The 25,025-nt window shown below is 46.1% G+C and overlaps 1 pseudogene; it reads left to right on the forward strand.

Annotated features, from left to right (window-relative positions):
- Positions 1–124: 124 nt before the first annotated feature.
- On the forward strand, positions 125–22,270 carry LOC149326736 (uncharacterized; annotated as a pseudogene).
- The last annotated feature ends 2,755 nt before the right edge of the window (positions 22,271–25,025 follow it).

A 25,025-nucleotide genomic window follows, 5' to 3' on the forward strand; every position in this document is an offset into this window, starting at 1 on the left:
TCTCAGTGCTTCTATTCAGGCATTAACTTCCATATTAACAATGCCTATCTACATTGTGCATTTACCATAAATTTAAATCAGCTGTTGGAAAGACTACTGCTGTAGCACATACTATGCCCTTACCATGAAGGAGACGGCTGCCGATGAGGACCTGGAAGACCTACCCTGTTCACCATTCACCTGTGCTAAAGGTAGTGCTTTTAATTTATGCAATGACAGTCACATCATAACAGTATCATATTTGTGCAGGATGCAGCTTTCTCACTGCGGAGTCCTTTACCGTCACCATTGACGGCCAGCCAATTTTTGAGGCGTCCACTGCAGCGAAGGCCTTCAAGATGATGTTCGTGTCTCACTTTACCTTCAACATTGAATACCAATTCGATACGAGCCGGATCATGGAGTTCACCCAAAGATAAGAAACAGGCTGTGTTCTTTTGCCAATAGTTTTCTTGGGGTACTTTAGCTAAAGTGAAGCATCTATTTTGTAGAACTGTGTGCTTCAGTGAGCTGAATAAGTGTGCGCCATAAAGAGCAATATTCCTGTGACGGGCCAAACGTAGGCTGACATTATTTGATTGCATTCAGGTTTATTTTGACTTGAGGGAAGAAAAGGGATTCTTTTTACCCACATGATTTCCGGTTCCAGACAGACAAGTATTGCTCGTGCAGAACCATATTTTACATTAGAATAAATGCCTTTCTTTTCTCTCTGACAACTTGCCAAGAAATGCTTGTTTGAAGAAAAACTCTGTCCTGCTGACCTGAGCCGCCCTCGTAAAATGTTGGGTAAAATATGAATTATTGTTCAACACTTCAGTGAGAAAAATCTTGTTTGAAAAAAAAACGGCCCGATAATAGCGTCATGTTGATGGCACATTGAAAGTGTGATATTTAACCAGAGGATATAGTGGTTTGGGAAATGGTGAAACTGCAGATTGGACTGAGAACCAAGGTACTGAACTTATTTTCAAGCGATTGTGTTTTGAAATACCAGTGGGGTGAATAATTGCTTTTTAAATCGTTCTGAAGTGAACTGAAGTTATTATGCGTGCTTGACTAGTTTTAAAGTTATTGAGGCAGCTAAAGCAAAGTCTTCGGCCGGCAGCTGGCGTTTCAAAAAGACGACTTCAGGGTGAGTCTTCTATGCCCCATTAGGAAAGTAACCCAGCATCCATATCAGCCAGCAGAAGTGGTCTAGAAAAATCAGATTGGCCAAGCAGGACTTTCATGTTATCCCCCCTGAGACCACTCAGCAACCGGTGCCAAACTGGAAAGGGCGAAATTCCCAGGAAGCCCCGCGTACACAAAGGAATTAATGTGAGCTGAAAACAAAATGTTTAATTCGGATAGGGTGGGAGTGAAACGCTGGAGCTTCGTATTGCAAATTCGGCACGCTACCCTCAGGCCACGAATTCTTGTGGACCCAGTGAATGCACGATGCATTTAGTACTGTGATCATTAGAGATAAGAGACAAAACAGGAAAAACGAAAGGTAAAATTAAAGGAATAAAAATGAAAGAAATCAAATCCACATATAAAAATAAAGCAAATCAAACAAACAAAACCCTAAAAGAGATATGTGGTTTTGCCTTAACAGCACGTAAGCAGTTTTAAGTGCCCTGCGTAATTTTTATGTTTAAGTTCAGTCTTCCTTCCTGACCCTTGCATATTTCGCGTGTTTAGCAATCTTGTCTTTCCACCTCTTCCCTCTGTGGATGTAATGCTTCAAAGAGGCCTGGCAGTGAAGGCCGCTGCATGCAACAGACAACCTGTCTCTAAATGAAAGTTGTATGATATAACTGTGGTCTTGTAAGTAAAGCCAAAACTGATTTGTTTTCCAGGGCCATCGCTGGAATAAACCCAGCCAGGGGCACGAAAACTGAGAAATCAGAGAAGAAACAGCACTCTCTCTCACCAAAGGTCGCCGCACTCATTAGGGCACTTGCCGAGTATGACTTTTAGGAACATTTTATCACTTCGCTTGCTGAATAAGACATTTAGCTGCATTTTAATCAATGACGAATGGAAATAAACGTTTCAATAGTTGTAGTTTTGCTTGATGAGTGTTAGTGATGCTCCATGCTACTATTTACGAATCACTGTTTGTAGTCATGTCATTCCATCACAGAAGCAGAACATAAAGAGTAGTTTAAAGTATTGCTACGACACCTCATAGAGGCAATTTTAATTAGCCCTTTTTACGCATTATTAGAAAAAGTATTTCACATGTTTGTTTTGTTATGTCAATGAGATAACTTTTCTTCTTAAAACACTATGGCACTTTAAGATGTCTCCACAAAAAAAACAATGATGGTAAAAGGTTTCTACGTCGCAAGGGCATCCTTGACCAATGGGCGCCAAACCCTAGGCAATCGGTCATCCCTGGTCAGACGGTATAGAGTACATTTCAGTTCTTAACCGCAGTAATGACCTACAAAGGGATTTGTTCCTGAGCTATTTGGTCGTTCTAGATGCAAATTTCGTACACAGCCTCGTAAATTGTCTTTACTTTGGGGCGCTCATTTGCTGGCTATAGTTTTATTGTATCAGTATGGGCCTAGCATGGTCCAAGGTGAATTTAGGGTCCGCTACAAGAACAATGTAAACTAAGCAAAGTGAGAGTTGTACCACCAATTTGTTTTCTGCAGCAAGTATGTCATCTGTAAAACAGTTTTGTGGACAATAAGGAAGGTGCAGAAAAACCAACTGATATTTCCTGCTTTTGTATTGAATGTTTCTGTGAAACAGCAAAAAAAAATAATTCCAACAATGCAGGAAAAATATATATGGAGAACAGAAAGTAATATATATTTTCTGCATTTTTCAGGAGCTTTCTGAGCGGTGGAAACATATTTGTGTGAAATCACAGAATGTTTGTCAGAACAAAAACAAATATTCAAAGAAACTTTCTTTGCGGTGAAAACACATTTCTGTGAAATCACTAAAAACTTTCAAAACACAAAACAGAAAATTACAGAATATTTCTCCACAATGAAAAAACATGTTTTCGTGAAATGACCGAAACATTCTAGAACGGAAAACAGATAATCACAGATACTTTCTGGCAGGAAAGCTGCCAGACGTTTTCTGTTATTTTACACATAAATTTTTTACAGTGTACAAAATAAAAGCAGTAGAAGCATATGAAAGCTAATAAGAATCAAGCTAGGGCGACAGTTCTAGTTTCGCCTAAACTTATCGTGCAAGCAAGTGCTGCGGTTCAAACTGCCACTACCGGAACGGCAGTGAAGAAAAAAAAAAGTCCGACGGCCGACACAACCAAAGTTGTGACGAGAGGAAAACAGAAAACTGTTTGCGGAGGGCGGAAAGGGGGCCAGGAGCTTTTCGTAAAAGGCCGAAGGGTGCCGCCATGTTCGAGACTGGATGGTGCTCGTAGAACAAGAAAGAGTTTAAAATTAAGCTCCCCCACGCTCTCCCCGTAATCCAAACAAAAAGTTTTCTTTTGTGCTCATGAAAAGGCTCCCGTCAGCGTCATGTAAGCGGAACTCCATCGCCGGAAATTTCAGCGGCGGCTTGGGGCTGCCCTATGGCAAGTCAACAACTGCATACAAGCTTCCGCTGTATGTGTGCAAGGCATGGTTCGATTTATGGAGCCTAATCATTGGCACTGGGCGAGTGAAATCGAAATGAGCTTGTGAAATGCGATTTTGTTTATTTTTTGTGTTTTCAGAACAGTAAGTGGATTAACTTCTGTTTGCACGCAGCGATTCCAGCAATCCTACCCGCACTGATATCTGGACAACATGGGGTATCCTTTGAACCAGATACTACAATATCCTCTAAGAACTTCTGGACAGCGCTTTTTCCCAGTAAAATCCTATCGTCTCAGAAGGGCACGCGCTACAAAATGGCTCACAAATTAGCTGCATGCACATTCTTCCTCGAAGGACGTTGGAGAATAACCAGGTGCAATGTAAGCACCCCTTATTAACATGCGGATGCGCACGTGGTCTCCACACGCACTGGGTTCAAAAATGCCTGGCTGGCTTGTAAAGCAACCTTCAGACAGGGACTATGTGCAATGCAGAAACCGTACTGCACCACAGACATGTCGACAGATCCGTCACACATAGTAAGCTTAGAAGGTTTTGTAAATGGATTGACCATAGCAACTACCCCTAGCATCGTTACTACGCGGGGAAATCCTCTACTTGCGGCTCATTCCAGCCATTTCTCTTTCCGTGAGGAAATGACTAGATCGTTTGAAAAACGTGCTCCATTTTTCATTCCGCGAAAAATATTCACAGCCGCCACTTCACTCCAATGTTTTCATGCAGTCACCGGACGTCATTGTCAAAGAAGACTAAATATTGGTAATTTAGACCCCATCCTAGACTATTGTCAAAGCAAACTCTATATTGTTACTTAGACGCCTTCATAGGCGCGCACACAAGGGAGTGGGCTGCAACCCCCCCCCCCCCCCCCCCAGCTGTTTTAGCAAGTCTGCCCTACATTTACTCTGTCGCGTCTGTTCCGTCATTGTTTCAGTGCAGTGCTGTGGCCAAGCAGGCTTTTTAACGGCCGAAGACCCATGATGTTGCATTCCATGAAGTGTTTACTTGCCGGGTCATTTTGAGGCAATCTTTCCAGGTTCTTTTTTGCAGTGAAAGTAATCAAAAACACATTTGTCACATTTTCTGGCGTCTAGAGAGAATGGAAATCACTCTGGAAGCGCGATGTTACATGAATGCTCCAGCGACGCAGTGAATGCCTTCCTCTGCCGGCACTCACGTGGTGAAAAAGGGAGGAAAAAGCCTCAGGGTGCTTGCGAACTTTTCATCAAGAGGACTGCCTTCGTCTGGGTGAAAACAAGACCTCTTGTGGAAAAGCCGGCAATACTCTGAATCTTCTCCCTCACTTGTTCACATTTTGAGCGTCAAAAAACCAGCCGCTTATCCTCTCTGTACCATATATTCTTCTGCCGATGTTACAGATTAAAATAGAACCTGCATCTCTATAATATCTTGTATATTTTGCAATTCCATCTCATGTAAATAAATATTTTATAATTATTCCTCATCTTTGTGCTCCGTTTTGGCAGTAGGGGCCTGTGTGAGACGTGGTGGGGGGGGGGGGGTGATGAGAGCGCAGCGCTGAAATTCAGCTCATTCACATGGAGAATCCTGCGCACGCCTGTGGACACCGTTCAAAAACTTGTCTAAGCATCTCAGCTGCTGACTCTATACAGGCACTTATCGTCTCAGCAGCATGTGAGGGAGCACACGTGCGTAGAATTCGGTGCATGGAATATGCGTGGGAGTTACCACTTTCTTCGAGAATCGAAACAGTGAAAATTTGCCAAATAGTCTGACAAATACTGGGGCGGCTCACAACATCCTTGCAACTCAGGCTATGCTAGGGGAGCCACGAGGGTAGCCGCCCGCGACAGTAAATCTCTCATCCCCTCCGTTGTCAGCAAACAAGGAAACAGTGAGTGAACGTGAATGAGAGTGAATGGACATGAGAGTGAGTGAATAGTTGCGAGCGCCAGTGAATCGCTGTGGGAGTGAGTGGTCATGAGCGTGAGTGAGTGGTTGTGAGTGTGAGTGAGTGGTTGTGAGTGGTCATGAGTGTGAGTGAGTGGCTGTGAGTGTGAGCGGACATGAATGTGAGTGTGAGTGAATGGTTGTGAGCGCGAGTGGTCATGAGTGTGAGTGCGAGTGAGCCACCTCTCATGGTGCCGAGGTATGGCCCGAGGTCGACGTCTCTCAGACGCAGGCCTCCCGCGTTTGTGAGCTCCTTGCCACCCAGGAGGCTACACCGGAATAGCTAGAGCGGAGCAGGCGGGTGCGGTGGCGACATTTGACGTCTCATACCCTTCCACCAGACGTCCGCGACTTCGGCTGGCTGCGAAGCTGGGGGGCCTTGCCGACGGGAGTGCGCATCGCAGCCTGTGACAACACACCTTCCTCGCGGTGTGCGCAGTGCGGTGATACTGAGACCCTAGAGCACGCAATGTTCGAGTGCATGGTGGCGAGGACATTTTGGCGACTGATGTCGCATATGTTTTTTGTTTCCCTGGATTCCCGCACCAGTCAACGCCGGAAATTTGTGCGTCTTTTATTTTGTGTAGGTGCTTTTGCGGTGTGGCGCAAGAGACGCGTCGCGTCTTTGCAGGGCCGTCCACAACGAGCAATGTACTCCCGCTGCAGCGCGTGCGAGCGCGCCTGTTTGAGAAGGCATGCTTATACTGGGTTTTGCTACCGGACGACTAGTTCCTGCGACGGTGGAGCACCCGCTTCATCGTCGCAAGCGGGGGCCGCGTGACGGTGCGGCTCTTCCTGTATTAAGTGTTGAGCGCCGGTGTTGTGCGCGATGTTCGTGCGCGGAGGGGTACCTAGAGTATTTTCCGCGTGCTTCCCCCGACTTTTTTTGGACTGTCATGAACTTTCGTGGGACACTTGTGTTCGTATTTCTTTATGGCGGGCGACAATATTGACCGCTCTGTAACATTTCTATGTGTCGGTCGACATTAGTCGCGGTTGTGTACCTTTGGGGGTTGGGCGACAAAAGTCGCCAGTCTGTATCTTTTTCTGTCGGGCGACATCAGTCGCTGGAGTGTAACTATTTTCTGACAACGGTCCAATAAAATTCCCTTCAAAGCCTAGACAGTTGTCCTTTATCTCTGGTACTCGTTCTCCATTCAACGTCGCTACCATGCGTTGACGCCAAGCAATCTTAAGCTCTCTGGTAGCCCTCAAATGGCATACTTCGCGCGCTGCGCTGTCGAAGACGTGGCGGAAGCCAACTTTAGCTTAATTTTAGTAAGCGCGTTTTATATTTATAACGCAGTGGTAACAAGATTAGACGTCTTATATTAGAGATAGTGGATAGTTCCATGGAACCTTTCACGACTAGAGAGTGCTGCATTGTCATTAGGCCAGCAGGCTGCACGTCGCAGCAAAATGAGCAACACTAGCGTGGAGTAAGGTATCCTTGTTTATAGCTTAACGATAAGCTTTTCTATTGTCGTTTTTCATTTAATGATTGGCAGCCATATCGAACTAAAATGCGGTACTCTTCGAGTTCAGTATTTCTGGGTTCTGCGAATTCTTTAATTCTAATATGTCTACGTTGAGAAAACGTTCTAAGCGAATTCACTTCTCCCTATCCCAAAAGAACATTATGAAGATAAGTATATGCGTGGTAAAAAGGTAACTTACAAGGTTTTTTTGTTGTCGTCGTTGTTGTTGTTGTCGTTGTTGTGGTTGTCGTTGTTGTTGTTGTTGACCTTGTTGACGTTTTGGTGGTGAGCTGTCCTGTGGTTGTTTTTTCGTTGATATCAGTTGCTGAGGAGGCAGTCCGTGGCGTTAAAGTTTCTTTCTCAGCCCTGTGGTTTGAGAAAGTAACACATGTGATCGAATTATAGTCCTTGAAGACCTCTCTGCACCACCCGACTGAAAAGATTGTTCGCCAATTTGTACAAGAACCGAAATCTGTGTGCGATCGCGCACAGTTTGTACAAGAACTCGCAGTTGGACAGAGAGTTGCACGTAAGACTTTTAAACAATTTTAAAAATAGGCTTTCTCTGCTTAGCATGGTCATGAGTCATGGATACAATGCATCGGAATGCTGCTGAGACGTGCTAAGCAGCAAGCTGTTTAGCTAACATTTAATTGTTAACTTTTAACCATTACTGTTAGGCTCCTTGATTATTGAGAGGCGTCAGCCCACTGTAAGTAATATCCGGATCCCTTTTTAGAATATCGACAGTGCGGGTACCCTCAGCGCTGCGGCCAAACAAATTTTGGTTATATCAGTGAGTCACGTGCACTGGAGTGTTTGCTTTGCCTGCAAGCTTCTCAAAAGTGCGTGTATTTTGGTGCGATCTAGCAAAAGTTCTTCGGCCACAGCGCCGACGGTGACAGGAATTTCTAGATTCTAAAAATTGATATGGATATCACTTACGATGAGCTACATGCACCTCAATAATTAAGGAGCCTAACTATAATATATTGGTTACCCAGCCTGCTAGTTAGCACGTCTCGCGTACTACACCACTGACAAAGGCATCCCTCTTCTAACTCAAAACCCTTACTTTTAATAATTGTGTAAACTACGTCAAACACCTTGTATACGTGCTGAGTGTGGCCAGCGTGGAATTACCCGTGAACATGCTGACCCAGCTCGCATAGGCTGCGCGTGGCCATATGTGGGTTTGCTTGCTTAACAGTAGCGTGTCCAGTATGTGCATAACCGTTCAATATAAAAGGGAACGAAATTTGAGTATTCAGTCAATCATTTCGTCTTTTGCGCAATAAGCACACTTTTTGCTAATTTTTAATTTTCCCCGGATATAGTCCCCATTTCTCATTTTCGCCATTCGCAGAAAAATAACTCAAAAATTGTTCTATTGCAAACTGGTTCTTCCCTTTCATACTGCTGGGACCTGTATATGAGAGTATGCATTGTAAAATAATGTCAAAACCATGCCGCTAACGACTCTTACAGCATCCTTTAGTTGTTTCTTCAAGCACATATTTATTAATATACAGATGTGTTATATATGCATGATGAAATCCGCACAGAGGACTTATGTTGTTGCCTGTTGTGTAGATGAAAGTCGCATTTCAAAATCAGAAGCAGCAAAACCAATGTTAGCACTATAGTGTTAGCACTATGTTAGCGACTTTGTTAAAGAACTGGAGCGTCAATTCTTGCACTGTTAATTGTACTTCGCTCGTTATGAAATTTTTGTGTGAAATTTGTTTCTGACCAGCTGCGTGCTTGTTAATGTGTACTCATGTTTTTGCCGCGGATGCCCCTCCTGCCTGTGCCATGTATATGTATGGTCTGCAGTATCTGCAAATAAATAAATAAATAAATAACTAGCCACCATAACTCTGAATTGTAAATGGTAGGTGCAACAATTATAATAGGGTATAAATTACAGTTTAGTCAAACGTGAGGTGCAGAAAGCGCATTGTGGGCTGGAGCAGGAATGTTAGAGGCAATTTCTGAAGCTGAAATTCAGTAACAAAGATTTACATACACTTCATGGGGCCCTATATGCCAAGCTGAAAAGAAAGTTTTCGATTAACAGTTGGCGCCAAACGTTCAGAGATTTCGCAGTTTGCCGAATGATTAATTTATTGCCAGTATGGCTACAAAACAAAGTCAATACACCTCAAATGTGCCAAGTATCTATACCGTACATGTTGCCTGAGCGGCACCGCCTTTGGGTTAAGCATGTGTATATCCAACCTGCCTGAGCCGATTACTGCTTCTTGCGATGAGTCAATAAGCTAACCATACCAATCAGACAGTTTAGGAGGTGTCCATTTACTTCGATGGAAAATAAGAGCAAACATGAGTAGAGTGAGCATGTCTATTTTATGTAAAAATACGTAAAATTGAAAAAGCAAACTAAGTTCATAGCACTAATGCTCCACAGGAACAGACTGCTTCGGTGACACTCCGAAAGTGAAGAGAGGCATGTGACATATAAGGAGAGATTTCACAATGAATATACACGAAATATGAATGAAATAATCTGAACATCACGTTTCATGACATAATTTAAAAAGAAAAAATATTAAATACCCAATTTAATCTCACCACAAAGAAAACTTCAGAAGGCACAGAAAGAATCACGTTACTCGTTTTGGCAGAACGAACCCTGCATGTCCAATTCAAGGTTAAATGTCCATTCTTATCTACAAGATCACCCAACAAATACAGTCAGCTGGAAGATAGCACAAAAGTGCCAACCACGTATGCATGATGACTTTCAGGTTTCATACGGGAGCCTTCTTTTATGATGGCAACCATCACTGCAATGACGTTAGTTCTTCAACTACCTGTTCTGAAAGTTGCACTACCACAAACTATCTGGCCATTTTATGATGGTGCTGTGGTAATTCTCAGAATCACACTAGGAGATTAAAACAACATTGTGTTCCACATGAGTGGAGTCAGTACATTGGATAACTGGGTGCGGTAACGAATGCTTGTAAGGCTTCATATATTTGCTTGGAGGACGTAATAGATTTCATCCATGTTTCATGTGTTGAAAGAAGCTAAAAATTGAAGTCAAACTGTGAAAGTCAACCTCCAAAACAAAAATTCACTATTTCATCAACACACACATGAAGTTCATGCAAGGCTAAGCTTAGTAACATTGCTAGGCTTCATGTATTTTGAGCCTTGACTTGAATATCTGTATGAAACCTTTAGGCACATTCGTGGACTTGTCTGAAACCGCAAAACAAGTTTGTTCAGCTACGCTACTCTTAAAACATTATAAGGACAAATATCAGATGAGTGAGCATGTATGTTTTATGTAAAACAGGCAAAAATGAAAAAGAAAACGAAGCTTTGCATTAATGCTCAACAGAAACAGACTGCGTCGGTGACACTCGTAGATATAAGAGAGGCATTTGACTTACAAGCACAGATGCACAGATTTTATAGTGTATATACCGGCGTAAATAAGAAAGAATAATCCTGAACTTCACGTTTTATATCATCATATCAAAAATAAAAAATTAACAATGCCAGCACCTTCCTAAACAGTGATATTAATGTCACCACTAAGAAAGAAGCTGATTCAATTCCCTCACCTCAGTCACACACCTGAGAAGATGTAGTAATCTGAGTAAAAGTTCAGGACCTTAAATTGCTGGGCTAGTTGGTTCATAATGTAGTCCGGGTGGAACCAGCGGAACACAGACGCAGGACAAGAAAAAGGAGGTACACACACCACACCGCTAGACTTGCAACTGATTTATTGCCAAGAAAACCACCACATCTAAATGTTTCCCTGCGCAATCGCGCACTCTGGACGATGGGATCGACTGCATTAAGATAAAAGAAAGTTATATTCTTTATCCGTGAAAAAAACCGAGGGATCGCTGACACACACCTGCTTGTTTTTTCTGATTAAAAACCCTTCCAGAATTTCACGCTCGCGTCTTGTTGTCCCCCGACCGATAATGCTCGTGCGGTGAAGCAAAGGAGAACAACCTTTGCGTACCTTAACTTGCAAAGCTAAATTGTTTCCAGTGTCTGAATTGAACGTTGTTCGGTGCTGCCTCAGACGGTCATTGATGCACCCCCCGGTTTGCCCGCGGGTGCATCAGGTTCACTTCGTGTGAAGTGGGGGTGGTGTACTGCATACCATGTCCTGTGGGAAAAGCTACATCGGGCAAACCGGGGGGTGCATCAATGAACGTCTGAGGCAGCACCGAACAACGTTCAATTCAGGCACTGGAAGCAATTTAGCTTTGCAAGTTAAGGTACGCAAAGGTTGTTCTCCTTTGCTTCACCGCACGAGTATTATCGGTCGGGGGAGAACAAGACGCGAGCGTGAAATTCTGGAAGCGTTTTTAATCAGAAAAAACAAGCAGGTGCGCGGCAGCAATCTCTCGGTTTTTATCAGAGATAAAGAATATAACTTTCTTTTATCTTAATGCAGTCGATCCCATCGTCCAGAGTGTGCGCTTGCGCAGGGAAACATTTAAATGTGGCGCTTTTCTTGGCAATAAATCAGCTGCAAGTCCAGCGGTGTGGTGTGTGTTCCTCCTTTTTCTTGTCCTGCGTCTGTGTTCCGCTGTATCCACCCTGACTACATAATCTGAGTAAATTCAAGAGAGCTCAAGCACACATTATGCCGTGCCCTGAAGCTTGCAAAATGCTACATGAATCTATAACAAGTAACCGTCTTTGAGGTGATAAATGTCTTCCTTGGCACACAGCCACTACAATTCAGACACATCCTAACATGAAATTGTCAAAACCAGCACATGCTTAACAGGCTCTGTCTCCGACAATAATTGCTGTATATTTCCCAAATCAACACTGCCGCGAATCTTTGTAGTGTTTTTTTGTTCATTCTTCAAACCTGCTGGCACGCCGCTTTAGCGCTTTCTTATGCGAGATGCGACCAGATTTATCTAGACTGATCACATCCTGGTGGAGCCGATTCTACATTGTTTCAGAATGTTCTGGTAACTTTGCATGCTTTATATTGAAAGTTTGATATCAGCCTTAAATTGTGCACGGCCGCGAGCGGCATGCATTGGGTTCGCCGACCGCCGAGCACACTTGTTGCAATGTAGCCGCTCACTCATTCAGTTCTTTGTGAGAGATGGTCAGCCCACATAAAGAGTTTTGTTTAGAAGCCATTTGCTCTCTCTCTCTGCCTGCTCTGCGGACTCCAGTCTTCCGTACGCGACATCTGGTGGAGGTGCTAACGGATTTCCTGGTCGCCCTCACCCCAGCAGCCGCCAAAGTAGCCTGAGCCGTCTCCAAGAAGCAGATCACAAAAAAAGGAGCAACCGAAGACGAAGTGCAAGGCAGTCGTCATCTGCAGAGGCTTTGCCCTAAATACAGACTACTACCGGACCGCACGCGATCAAAGAAAGACTCCAATTACGACGTCAACTATGGCTACAACAAAAGCTCCCATTATTTTGCACCAGCCCCGACTTCCCCCACGTTCAACGGTTCACCGGTCGAGGATCCTGAAGAATGGATCGAACAGCTTGACGGTGCCGCCGTATTCAGGAGTTGGGATGACAAGATCAAAGTAAGCCACATTTTCTTTGCTTCGTTTGAAAACCAAGAAGCTGCTCTGGCGGCGTGGGAATCATTCAAGCGGGTGTTCCTGAAGGCATTCACAATCATCATGTGGAAAGAAAGCACTCAGCTGCTAATACAGTCAGGCGTCCAGCACCCCAATGAGGCAGCGGCCTCGTACGTCGTAGAGGATATAAAACGCCTTTTTTGATGTGACAATCCTGATATGGCTGAGAAGAAGGTGGAACTCTTGTTGAGTAGTGTTAAAGAGAGACTTGTTTGTGGCCTGACCAGCTGTTGTGTGCGCGCGAAACCAAGCACGCGTGTTATCGCGTACTGTCTGCGCATGCTCACTGCCCGGCTATCTCTTATCGGGTAGCCCGTGCTGGCTTTAAAAGACCGCTCGCACGAGCCCACCGCGCTCAGTATGTAACCTGTTGGCTTCCTGCCAAGTAGCAGGAAAAAACGCTCCTTCGATGCTACGTCTACGCCGCCCAGTTCTTGGATGCCAGACATGACATATTGGCGACGAGGATGGGATGACCGCCGTACGGAATTCACAGTGTGAAGAACCTGGCCTCTTTGTAAAAGCTTCCCGCCACGAAGATTTCCCTGCGGTGAAATTCCTGAAACTGGCATAACGTCAGCCGAAACTTCCAAGTGAGTCATGGGTCACATCGGCCACATTGAACCTTTCGACGAGACCACGAGTGACTGGCGCTCGTACGAGGAAAGGTTGAAAGCCTATCTTTTGGTCAATGATGCTCCAGTAGCAAAGAAGGTTCCTGCTTTCCTAAGTCTCATCGGCGCGAAGACCTATGCGCTGCTCAAGTCGCGGACGGCACCGGACGCACCGTCGTCACGAGAGTTTGACAGTCTTCTGAAACTCCTGAGCGATCACCTGGCGCCGCAGTCGTCCGTCATCGCAGAGCGTGCTAAATTTTACAAGCGGTCACAGCGAAGCGGTGAGTCCATTGCCGAATTTGTCGCGGAACTTCGAAGGCTGGTGCAGAGTTGCGAATTTGGAAGTTTCTTGGATGAAGCGCTCCGGGACTGTTTCGTGTGCGGCCTGCTCCGCGAGGATATTCACCCTGTGTTGTTCACGGAAGACAAAAAGCTCACCTTCCAGAAGGCCGTAGATAGAGCTCTTGCCATGGAAACTGCAACTAAAAGCGCGGCATTCACGCATAACAGCGCATCCCCTGCGTACGAAGTGAATAAGGTTCGAGGCGAAAAGCAGTCTGTGATGTCGCCAAGCTGCTTCCGTTGCGGGTCACCCAATCATTCTAGCGAAGCATGCCCTCATATCGGCGATACATGTTATAATTGTAACCGAAAAGGGCATATTCAACGCGCCTGCAGGAAAGGAAAGAAAGCTAGGGAGGCAAAGCCCCGGAAACGTGTGAAGATGCTCACGTCCGTCCGAAACGAGTCGTCTGTCCCACTGAAATCAGTCAACGCAGACCCATTTACTGTACCCGTGAACGTTGACGGTGTCCTACTGACGATGGAGCTTGACACCGGCGCAGCCGTATCCGTCATATCATGGCGCGAATACCAGAGGCTGTTTCCACGTAAGCGACTTCAGCCAGCATCGTTAAAGCTGCGCACGTATACTGGGGCCATAGTAAAACCGAAGGGTCTGGCGAAAGTCGTCGTGTGCCACAACGACCAGAGCGTGGAGCTTCCCCTGTACGTCCTGGACACTACAGGACCGGCACTCCTCGGCAGAGAATGGTTGCAAGATATTCGTCTTGATTGGAAGAACCTAGTTTTTTTTCACCTTGGTCTCTCTCGAGAAATGTCAAAGCACTGGCAAGAAAAGCTGGAAGCCATGCTAGACAGCCATTCCGAACTTTTCAAGGATGAGCAGGCCGAGCTTGTCCTTCGCGAAGGGTCACAGCCGAAGTTTGTAAAGGCAAGAAGCGTTCCCTTTGCTCTGCAAGGTGCAGTAGAAGCTGAACTTGTGAAAATGGAAAAGCTTGGCATCATAACGCCTGTTGCTACAAGCGAATACGCAACGCCCTTGGTACCGGTAGTGTAGAGGGATGGAAGCTTCCGACTGTGTGGCGATTATAAAACCACCGTCAATCCCTGTCTGGAAGTAGACTGGTACCCGCTACCTCGGATAGATGACCTTCTAGCAGCGCTTGCAGGAGGAGAGGAATTTTCGAAGATCGACCTGAGTAGAGCCTACCAGCAGGTAGTTATGGCGGAAAGCTCCCGGAAACTACTGACGATAAACACGCATAAGGGCTTGTATACTATGAACCGTCTGGCTTTCGGCATTTCGTCCGCCCCAAGCATATTTCAAAGAATTATGGACAACATGCTGAAAGGGTTGCAAGGAGTCAGTTGCTACCTTGACGACATCCTGGTCACAGGCAAGACCAAGCAAGAGCATTTCCATAACTTGGAAGCCGTCTTGTCAAGATTGCAGGAACGCGGTGTGCGCATCCGGCGCGATAAGTGTTCGTTCTTTCAACGAGAGCTCCGTTATCTGGGCCACGTCATCAACTCCGAGGGTGTTTGCGCATCGCCTGAAAAGGTATTGGCACTGCTAAATGCGCCTGCTCCAAGAGACAAGCACCAACTGCAGTCATTTCTTGGGATGGTCAATTATTACGGCAAGTTTGTTCAGCGTCTCTCGACTTTGGCACAGCCGCTGTACAGGCTGCTAAATCAAACGACAGAGTGGACGTGGGATGCGTCATGCCAGCTTGCTTTCACGGAGATAAAAGCAGCTATGGCTTCCCCTCCAGTTCTTGCCCATTATGATCCGAAGCGACCGCTTCACCTGGCCTGCGACGCATCTCAGTACGGCATAGGCGCAGTTCTTTCGCAGAAAATGATAAATGGGTCAGTTCGACCGGTTGCCTACGCATCCCGCACATTGTCAAGTGCCGAAAAGAACTACAGTCAGATCGAGAAAGAAGCCCTTGCCCTCGTATTCGGCGTAAAGAATTTTCACTTCTACGTCTACGGAAGGTTCTTCACGCTTGTGACTGACCATAAACCACTGCAAACAATTTTCGGTCCGAAAACAGGCATTCCCGCGATGGCAGCTGCCCGCATGCAGCGTTGGGCGCTGACGCTGTCAGCCTACAACTATGCTCTTGAATTCAAGAAATCTACCGATAATGCGGAAGCAGACTGTTTATCGCGCTTGCCGCTCGACAGCAGCGAAAAGCAATCGGCAGAAGGAAGCGAAACTTTTTATTCGCTTCGTTTGGAAACGCTGCCTGTCACAGGCCAAGACATCGCTCGTGAAACGAGGCGTGATCCTTTACTAAGCAAGGTACTGAACTTCACAAGTGCTGGCTGGCCGTCGCATGTCGCTGAGAAGGAGTTGAAACTTTTCTTCGACAAGCGTTTGGAGCTCACAGTTCATCAAGGGTGTTTAATGTACGGCATGAGAGTAGTCGTGCCTCCAAAACACCGAGCCTTCTTGCTTGTGGAACTTCATCAGGGTCATCCCGGTATCGTAAGATGCAAAGAACTCGCGAGGAGCTACGTCTGGTGGCGTGGTATCGACGCGGACCTAGAGCAACACGTGAAGAAATGTGAAGAGTGTCAACAGCAATAGAACGAACCAGCACCGGCTCTACTTCATCCATGGTCATGGCCGACTTCGCCGTGGCAAAGAGTTCACTTGGACTTTGCTGGACCCATGAAAGACAAAATGTTCCTTGTTGCTGTGGACGCACACTCAAAATGGCCGGAAGTTTATGTCATGCAGAAGACTACGGCGTACCACACAATTCAGTGTCTCCAAGACCTGTTCTCGCGTTTTGGCGTACCCGAGACCATCGTGACCGACAACGGACCACAGTTCGTTTCCGAAGAATTCAAGAGCTTCGTCAAAGGCTTCGGTGGTCGTCATATTGTGAGTGCAGCGTACCATCCAAGCACGAATGGCCTTGCGGAGAGATTTGTACAGACAATGAAATCGGCGTTGCGGAAAGGACGACCCCAAGACTCCTTGCAGGCAACCTTACAGACGTTCCTCATGACGTACCGCAACACGCCGCATGCGACTACAAGAGAAACTCCAGCAAACCTTTTCATAGGTAGACGACTGCGCACGAGACTCGACGCAGTCAAGCCTTCTGTCGGGGGAAGAGTGGCTCAGCAACAGCTCTCCGATATGGTGCGACGCAAGGCACGTGAGCGACTTTTCAACATCAACGATGAGGTCCTCGTGAGGAATTACAGAGGTCCTGAGAAATGGGTCCCTGGCACTATCATTCAGCAGTCTGGCCCCGTTTCATTCAAGGTTCGAGTTAAGACGAATCGTGGGGTGCTCATTTGGCGTCGTCATCACGACCAGCTACTGCTCAGCATCGACAGCTCAAAGCAGAGCATCACGGAAGATTTTATTCAAGATTTCGGGGATCCTGAGAGCGCCAACGAGCCACTTCCAGCTGCGGCCCCTGCGGCAACGAACGACCCTCCAGGGGAGCGACGCTATCCACAGAAGGACCGGCGACCTCCTGATAGATATCAGCCATAGCATCAGTTGCATTGTATAATGTAGCAAAAGGACTTTGCGCTCATTAGGAGGAAGGAGATGTTGTGTGCGCGCGAAACCAAGCACGCGTGTTATCGCGTACTGTCTGCACATGCTCACTGCCCGGCTATCTCTTATCGGGTAGCCCGTGCTGGCTTTAAAAGACCACTCGCACGGGCCCACCGCGCTCAGTATGTAACCTGTTGGCTTCCTGCCAAGTAGCAGGAAAAAACGCTCCTTCGATGCTACCTCTACGCCGCCCAGTTCTTGGATGCCAGACATGACACCAGCCATCCACCGAATACGGTTGCTGAATTCATTAGCCAAGCAGCCACCCCAGAGAAAACGTTAGAAGCACGAGTTCGCCATTTTCCTCCAGCTCCAAATGGCCTGGAGTACCCTCTGGTATGGCACAATATTCGGAGGCAACTTGCGGGATGTCATATGCAAAACTGTACGGGAAGAGCTGCGTCGCCTGTTACCATCTTCCAACCAGCCTAAAGTAGCGACTCTTGAGGATATCGTCCGCGAAGTGCAGCATGCGCTTGGCAACCCATCATCATCACCTCCAGCAGAAGCTCCAGCCTTAAAATAGGCAGCGGCAGTGCAAGGTCCTCAGCCCCAGCGACACACCCTAAGTCCCCATCATCGACGTAAACCAGCTGTTCTCGAACGCCGCCCCACTGCTCTCGCCCGCCCAGACTACGAATGACGCCCAAGCCCCAGCAATTGGGACGCCTGGAGGACCTCGCAAAACCTACCGCTGCGCTGACGCCGGCCATAATCCTCGTCACTGCGCATACCGCCGTATCACTCTTCGTGGCTTTGACGTTGATGTACCACAACCCCGCTTCAGCCAACGCCTGCAAGACATTTACGAGTAGCTGCGTCTAGAGGAGTGTGCGCCGCACAGCCTCTCGCGCTCACCGTCGTCGTCAGCCTTGTGTCTCGCGTCGCCACGCCGCAGCTACACAGCCGCGGTACGAGGAATGTCTCCCAGCTTCCGTAGGGGAAACGAAAGACAGCAGCCTCAGGACGTAAAGTTGCTCACGAGCAAAACTTCGAGGATCCTCCAATGACGATACCGCATGAAGATGCCACCCGCGGCACGCCGACGCCGCATACAATGACAGCTTCGACAAAGACCTGAAACATCTTCATAACGACGCCGCCACACAGAAAAGCTTCGGTGACACGTTCTCTCCATAATTCAGATACAAGACGAAGCTTTAATGTGACGCTGAAGACGACGTGCAACGCAAAAGCCAGGACCTCCGACTTAGATGTGGTTATCGACGGTCGGAAAGTTGCCTCTCTAGTCGACACAGCAGCCGGTTACTCGGTGAAGAATAGAACATTCGCTGAGAAGCTGAGGACAGTGACGACTGGTTCGAAGGGCGGTGCGGTGGCCACCTCATTATGAAATCGGGACTATGCAGAGCGCGAGTGACTACCAAGGGACATACCTATCCCGTGACCTTCGTTGTGCTGCGGAAATTTTCCCGCGAAGAGATCTTGAGCATGGATTTCATTAATGAGCATCAGGCAGTCACCGACCAGCGATTCTAGCTGATCACCGTTTCGACGGACGAGGCCATCCCTTTGATGAGAACTCGAACTTCAAGGTGTCCTAAGTGTCGTGGAGGAAGAAGTGAGCGCCCCATCCTGCTCAAGCTTAATCATCACCGTTGAAGCCTCGAAATTCAATAAAACTGAAGCCATCATCGAAGGGAACATTAAGTTGCTTCTAGACCGAGGAACTGGCAATGCAGTAGGCATCGCACATTCTCGCAGTGACCAAGCTTAAGTACTGCTGACTAACTTCAGTGAACAACACCGGCACGTTAACACAAGAACGACAATTGGTTTCTTAGAAGAAATATCCGACGTACCGCACTTCTTCCTCTCCTACCAATCCACAGGAAATTTGCCTGACCAAGAGAACTCGCACACTTTAGACATCAACCAGCCTTGTTACTGTGGAGAGAAGACCAATTTGCAATCTCCTTCCAAGCTACAGCGAGTGCTGTAGCGAGTGCCGAAGTTCCGACAAAAGCCAATTGCCCAGCGTCGCATTATATTCGAGCAGCAGTTTCGACCTCTCCCAGCCTCTCGATTCATCTACTCTTCATACTCATATGGCGTCAGCATTTCTTCGTTGAAAGCATCATCAGAACTACCCTCCCCTTTCGTTCCGTCACCGCATTACAAGTCTCCCCCTTTATCACAAATTCTTTCATTCTTTCCTCAATCGGTAACCGTATATCACAGCTGCACCACGCGTATCTCACCGCACCAGTCATCCCCTACAAGTTGCCTTGCCGCCATCGCATACTGCTTCATATTCCTTTCGAGCAGCAAAGAGCTGGAACGGCCTAACCCGTGACATCGTCACAATCGCTTCATTCTCTGCTTTTCAAGAGCATGTAACCGATCACCTTCAGTGCTAAATAATATTCGCGGTTTTGTTTGGTCATTTCATTAAAATCCCACCCTTATGTAATACCCCAATACAAGCGGGCCTTTGAGGAAATAACTGAAAAAAGCTCCTACGCAGTATCGCCACGAGAGCGACAAGCCATTCGGGACAAAGTGAAAGAAATGCTTCGTGACGATGTCCCCCAGCCTTCCAAGCGCCCCTGGGTGGCACCGGTTGCTCTAGTGAGTAAGAAAGACTACGCACTTCAATTCTGCGTTGATTAACAACGCTTGAACAACATAACAAAGAAGGACGTCTAGCCCCTCTCCCGCATCGACGACACACTAGACCGGCTCCGCAACGCCAAATATTTCTCATCGATGGATCTTAAGAGCGGCTACTAGCAAATTGCAGTCGAAGAAAGAGACCGCGTGTACACCCTTCATCCTTCCGGATGGCGTCCTCGAGTTTAAGATAATGCCATATGATCTCTGTTCGGCACAAGCAACGTTTCAGCGAGGAATGGAGACAGTGCTGGCAGGTCAGAAGTCGAAAATTTGTGTAGTACATCTAGATGGCATTGGTTTCTTCTCCTCAAACATATAAGAGCACCAAAATAGGCTTCGAACAGTGCTAGACGCAACCAAGTCTTCCGGGCTAGCCTTTAGAGCACACAAATGCCACTTTTCTTATGAATAGGTGCCGTTTCTAGGTCACATGGTTAGGAAGGGGCGAGTACGCCCAAATCAGCTGAAAGCAGCCGCTATGCACTGCTTCAAACGCCAGCCGATAAGAAAACTGTGCGGAGAGTCCTCTTACGGTGCGCGTTAGACATAAGATAAAGTCGACGTCACTGCCCACCTTCAACACGGAGAAGAAGCCCGAAGACTTGCCCGATTAAGGAGAGCAACGCCATGAATCTTTGTAGTGTTCATTCTTCAAAGCTGCCGGCACGCCGCTTTATTACTTGTTGATTATGCAAGACGCAACAAAATTTATCTCGAATGGCCGCATTCAGGCGGAGCCGATTCTACGTTGTTCGAGGATATTCTAGTTGCTTGCACGCTTTAACCCCAACATTCGCTATCAGCTTTAACTTCAGCGCGGCTGAGAGCGACGGGCAATCGGTTCGGTGCTGGCCCATTTTTAAATGTTATCCCGAAAGCCTTCTTACACATGATCCAGCTTGACACGTCCACTTGGTCAAACATTCATACCAAACTCTTCGCCTTTGCTATAAGCCGCAGTGTCACGTAATATCACGCACTGTTGACTGGCGTTCCCAGACACCCTTAGAGCGTGTGGGGGTAGTGGTCTCAGACTCAAAGGAGATGCCCTCGACTAAGCGTGGCAGCTCAGCGGAGACCAGCTACCAAGTGACAAGACGTTTTTGGTCATTTGGTGCCCAGCTTTCGCCGGTCGCAAGCCAGAGAATGGGTCGGAGGCAAAGGTTCACAAACAAAACAAAGTTTATACAGCAATGAGACGATACAGAAGATTTCAGAATCACTAGTACAAGCACATACAAAGTTATTAAGAATACAATGCAGCTCTTGCAAAGTTAAACTCGAGAGAGACTACAAGAGGGCACGGCACTTGGCTGGCAAGCAACATGTCTAAGCATCCGCTACTGCTTTTGCAGATTTTGCCGTGGATTTTTACTGCTACAACAACCAGCAACGGTCAACGACTGGCCTTCTTCCGAGGGCCTCGTGACAATGACACCGTGGAACGCCTGATCTTCGATTACCGTACGTCATCTGTGATGTCATCACTCGACGCTGTACATAAGGAGCATCGCAGCGACCACTGCTTCAGAGGGCACGGCACTTGGCTGGCAAGCAACATGTCTAAGCATCCGCTACTGCTTTTGCAGGCAAGTGTTCCGAGCAATACCATTGTTTATTGTAGTGACAAACGCTTCTTGATAGTCGTGCCGTGCCCCCGCAAGTGTTGTGAAATTTTGTACGATTGCTGGTCAGTGCTCTTATTGCTTTTGTCGGGTGACGTTGAACAGAACCCCGGGCCAAAAGTGAATGAGAAGTTGGAAGAAATTCTTGAGAACCAAGCTGCGTTCGCGCGTAAGATGGATGACATCAAAGGTGAAATTGTTGCAGTGAGCGCAAAAACCGACAACTTGCAGGGCCTTCTTGATGCATTTGATGCGATGAATAACAGGATTTGTAAGCTAGAAGAAGTAGTCCAACAGCAGGCTGCAAAGCTTATCGATTATGAGAACCGAAGCCGACGTAACAATTTACTAGTATTTGGCGTCACTGAAACTGAGACAGACACTTAAACGGAAACAGAATCAAAACTGAAGGAACTTGTTGTGGAAAATATATTTCAGAAAACTATGGGCGTGCAGGTTGACACAGTGGAGCGAATTCATCGCCTTGGTAAAGCCCAACCAGAGAAATGTAGACCAGTTATTCTTAAATTTTACGATTCCAGAGAAAAGGAGAGTCTGCTGAAAAAAGGCACAAAGCTGAAGGGAACTTCTTGGCGTATTAGCCCTGACTATGCCAAAGAAATTGTAGAAGTGCGCCGAAAACTATGGGACAGTGCGGCTGCAGACAGGGCTAAGAAGGCTAAGGTCTTTCTTGTTCATGATAAACTTCGCGTAAACAATGAAACCTATATCTGGGATCACAGCCGAAACGAACGATGTCTGCTGTCTACAGGCCGCGGAGATAAGGCTGGTAATTCCAGACAGCACCAGTCAGATGAACCAGGCAGCCCAGCTCACCTTGATACCTCAATCAAGAGTGCAGCGTCGGACACATCGCAGATATAGCTACGCCTTTTAAGTCTCAACGCGCGAAGCATTGTAAATAACACTACAGAATTAGAATACTTGCTCCTTTCACAAAGTCCGCATGTTGTAATAATAACAGAAACCTGGTTGAATAACAATATATCTGCTGACTGCATTGTTCCTCCGGACTATATAATGTTTAGGAAAGACAGGGACACACGTGGCGGGGGCGTTTGTATCATCGTAAAAAACTCTTTATCTGCAGTAATAATGGAATGCAATGTTGCTGAAACAGTTTGGTGCAAGATAAAGTTTTATAACGTTACTTACATTATCGGAGCTGTGTACCGCGCACCCTCTGCTTCACCTGAGTTCCTAGATGAACTAGACACTTTTTTATGTGCGAATGTCGAAACGAACACGAGACTAATAATGACCGGCGATTTTAACCTACCACAAATTAATTGGCAACGGCTATGTTCTGCTGGTCCTGATTCGTGTAACGGAGAGAAACTATTAGAAATTTTGTTCGCGTATAACCTCAAACAAATTGTCCAAGAAGATACAAGAATAACGCCAAATTCGCGGTCATTATTGGACTTGGTGTTCCTGTCAAATAACATAAAAGAACACACTGTTAACGTTGAAGATGGTGTCTCTGACCACAAGATGATTGTTGTTGCCATACCACTTGCAACCAGTGAGTGCTCAAGGCCTTATATCCCTGTGCGCGTTAAAGATTATGGGCGAGCGGACGACACCTCCATTCTTGACTACCTGGAATCTGCCTTTGATGATTTTGAAACTGTCTATGATTCCATAACGGTAGAAGAGTTGTGGCAGCAATTTAAGAAAATTATACAACAATGCGTTGACAGATATATTCCAACTCGTGTTAAAATGACGAAGCACCGAAGCCCCTGGATCACCAGGGACATAATTCATATGAAACGTAAAATAAAAAGACTACGTAAAAAGAAAAATAAACGTATCCCAATTTTGCGACTTCGTGCTGAGCTGAAGCAAGCGCTGAAAGAAGCAAAAAAAAAGTTCTTCGATGAAACGCTGCGCCACTTCCTCAAAACGTCGCCGCAAAAGTTCTGGCGATACTTTAGTGATAGGAAGGAGAGAATACAGGAGATTAAGCACGAAAATAAGGTACTGATAAAGAAGGAGCATATAGTAGATTACTTTAATCACTTTTTCCAGTCGGTATTCACTGTAACCCAAGATGACATAGACGTTAGTGCAGAACACCTGTTGCCTAGCCAAATGAATGACGTCATAATTACGCAGGATGGTGTATTTTAGCAGCTCCTCAATTTGGATGCTAAGAAGGCCAATGGACCAGACAACATACCAACCCAGTTTCTCCGAAGATATGCCGAGTGGGCGTCGAGATACCTTATACTTATTTTTCAAAAATCTTTGCACACCCATTGTGTACCACAAGATTGGCGCAATGCACTAGTAATTCCGGTGTTTAAAGGGGGAAACCGAGAACTTGTAAATAACTACCGCCCAATATCTCTTACATCGATTTCTTGTAAACTTATGGAACATATTATAGCGAAGCACATCTTTCATCACCTAGAAACAAACGGTTTACTTTACCCTCACCAACACGGATTCAGAGCAGGCCTTTCCACCACTACACAACTTGTAGAGACAATTCATAATTTTGCAATGACGATTGATGGGAAGCAGCAGATTGACGTAATCGCTGTAGACTTTGCCAGAGCTTTTGACAAAGTGCCGCACAATAAATTAGTTTTTAAACTGGAAAGAGCTGGAATTAATTTGAATATTGTGAAATGGATTAAAGCTTATTTAACAAATCGTAACCAAGTGGTCAAAGTGGATGGTCATGTGTCCAGCCCACTAGCAGTGCTTTCAGGAGTTCCGCAGGGTTCTGTTCTGGGACCATTGTTATTTTTAGTCTATATTAATGATATCTCTGCTGTTCTGGAACCAAATGTACGACTAAAGCTATTTGCAGATGACTGTTTAATTTATTCTACAGTTAGAAACAAGGACGACCAGCTTAGAATTAACAACTCTTTACAGGCTTTAAGCGAATGGTGCAAAAAATGGAACATGGAAATAAATTATTCGAAATCAACATACACGCACATTACAACGAAGAAGTCTGTTATTTTGTTCCCATATGTCATTGGTGACAAATGTTTGGTAAATGTAACTCAGCTTAAGTACCTAGGAATGACAATAACACAAAACTTAAATTGGGGCACACATATAGAAGAGGTTTGTTCTAAAGCATACCAGAAGTTACATTTTCTGAGAAAAAAATTGGAGCATGCTACACGGGATGTAAGACTAATTGCATATAAAGCTTTTGTGAGGCCAGTCCTTGAGTATGCGTCAGTAGTATGGAGTCCTAAACAGAATTATTTAAAGAAACAATTAGAAAGAGTTCAGAGGTACGCAGTACGCTTTATTTGCTGCCGATATCGAAGGACAGACTCAGTTGCGGATATGCTCTCTTCCTGTAACCTGGATTTATTAGAAACACGACGACAAAAAAATCGGCTGAAGTTATTGTTCCAGATGCTCCAAGGACAGATAAATATTCAGAAGGAAACGTACATACAAGCACCAGGCAAACGCAGTTCTAGAACAAATCATGGTCGGATAATTCAGCCTTACAACGCCCGTAGTGAAACTTTCAAACATTCCTTCTTCCCTCAGGCAGTTGAGATGTGGAATGATTTGCCAATGAGTGTTGTGGAACAGAGTGATGTGCATGCATTCGAACGATCTCTGGATAACCACC

The sequence above is a fragment of the Amblyomma mixtum genome, chromosome 10 (genome assembly GCF_055824585.1).
Source record: "Amblyomma mixtum isolate Tamu chromosome 10, ASM5582458v1, whole genome shotgun sequence".
Taxonomy (NCBI): domain Eukaryota; kingdom Metazoa; phylum Arthropoda; class Arachnida; order Ixodida; family Ixodidae; genus Amblyomma; species Amblyomma mixtum.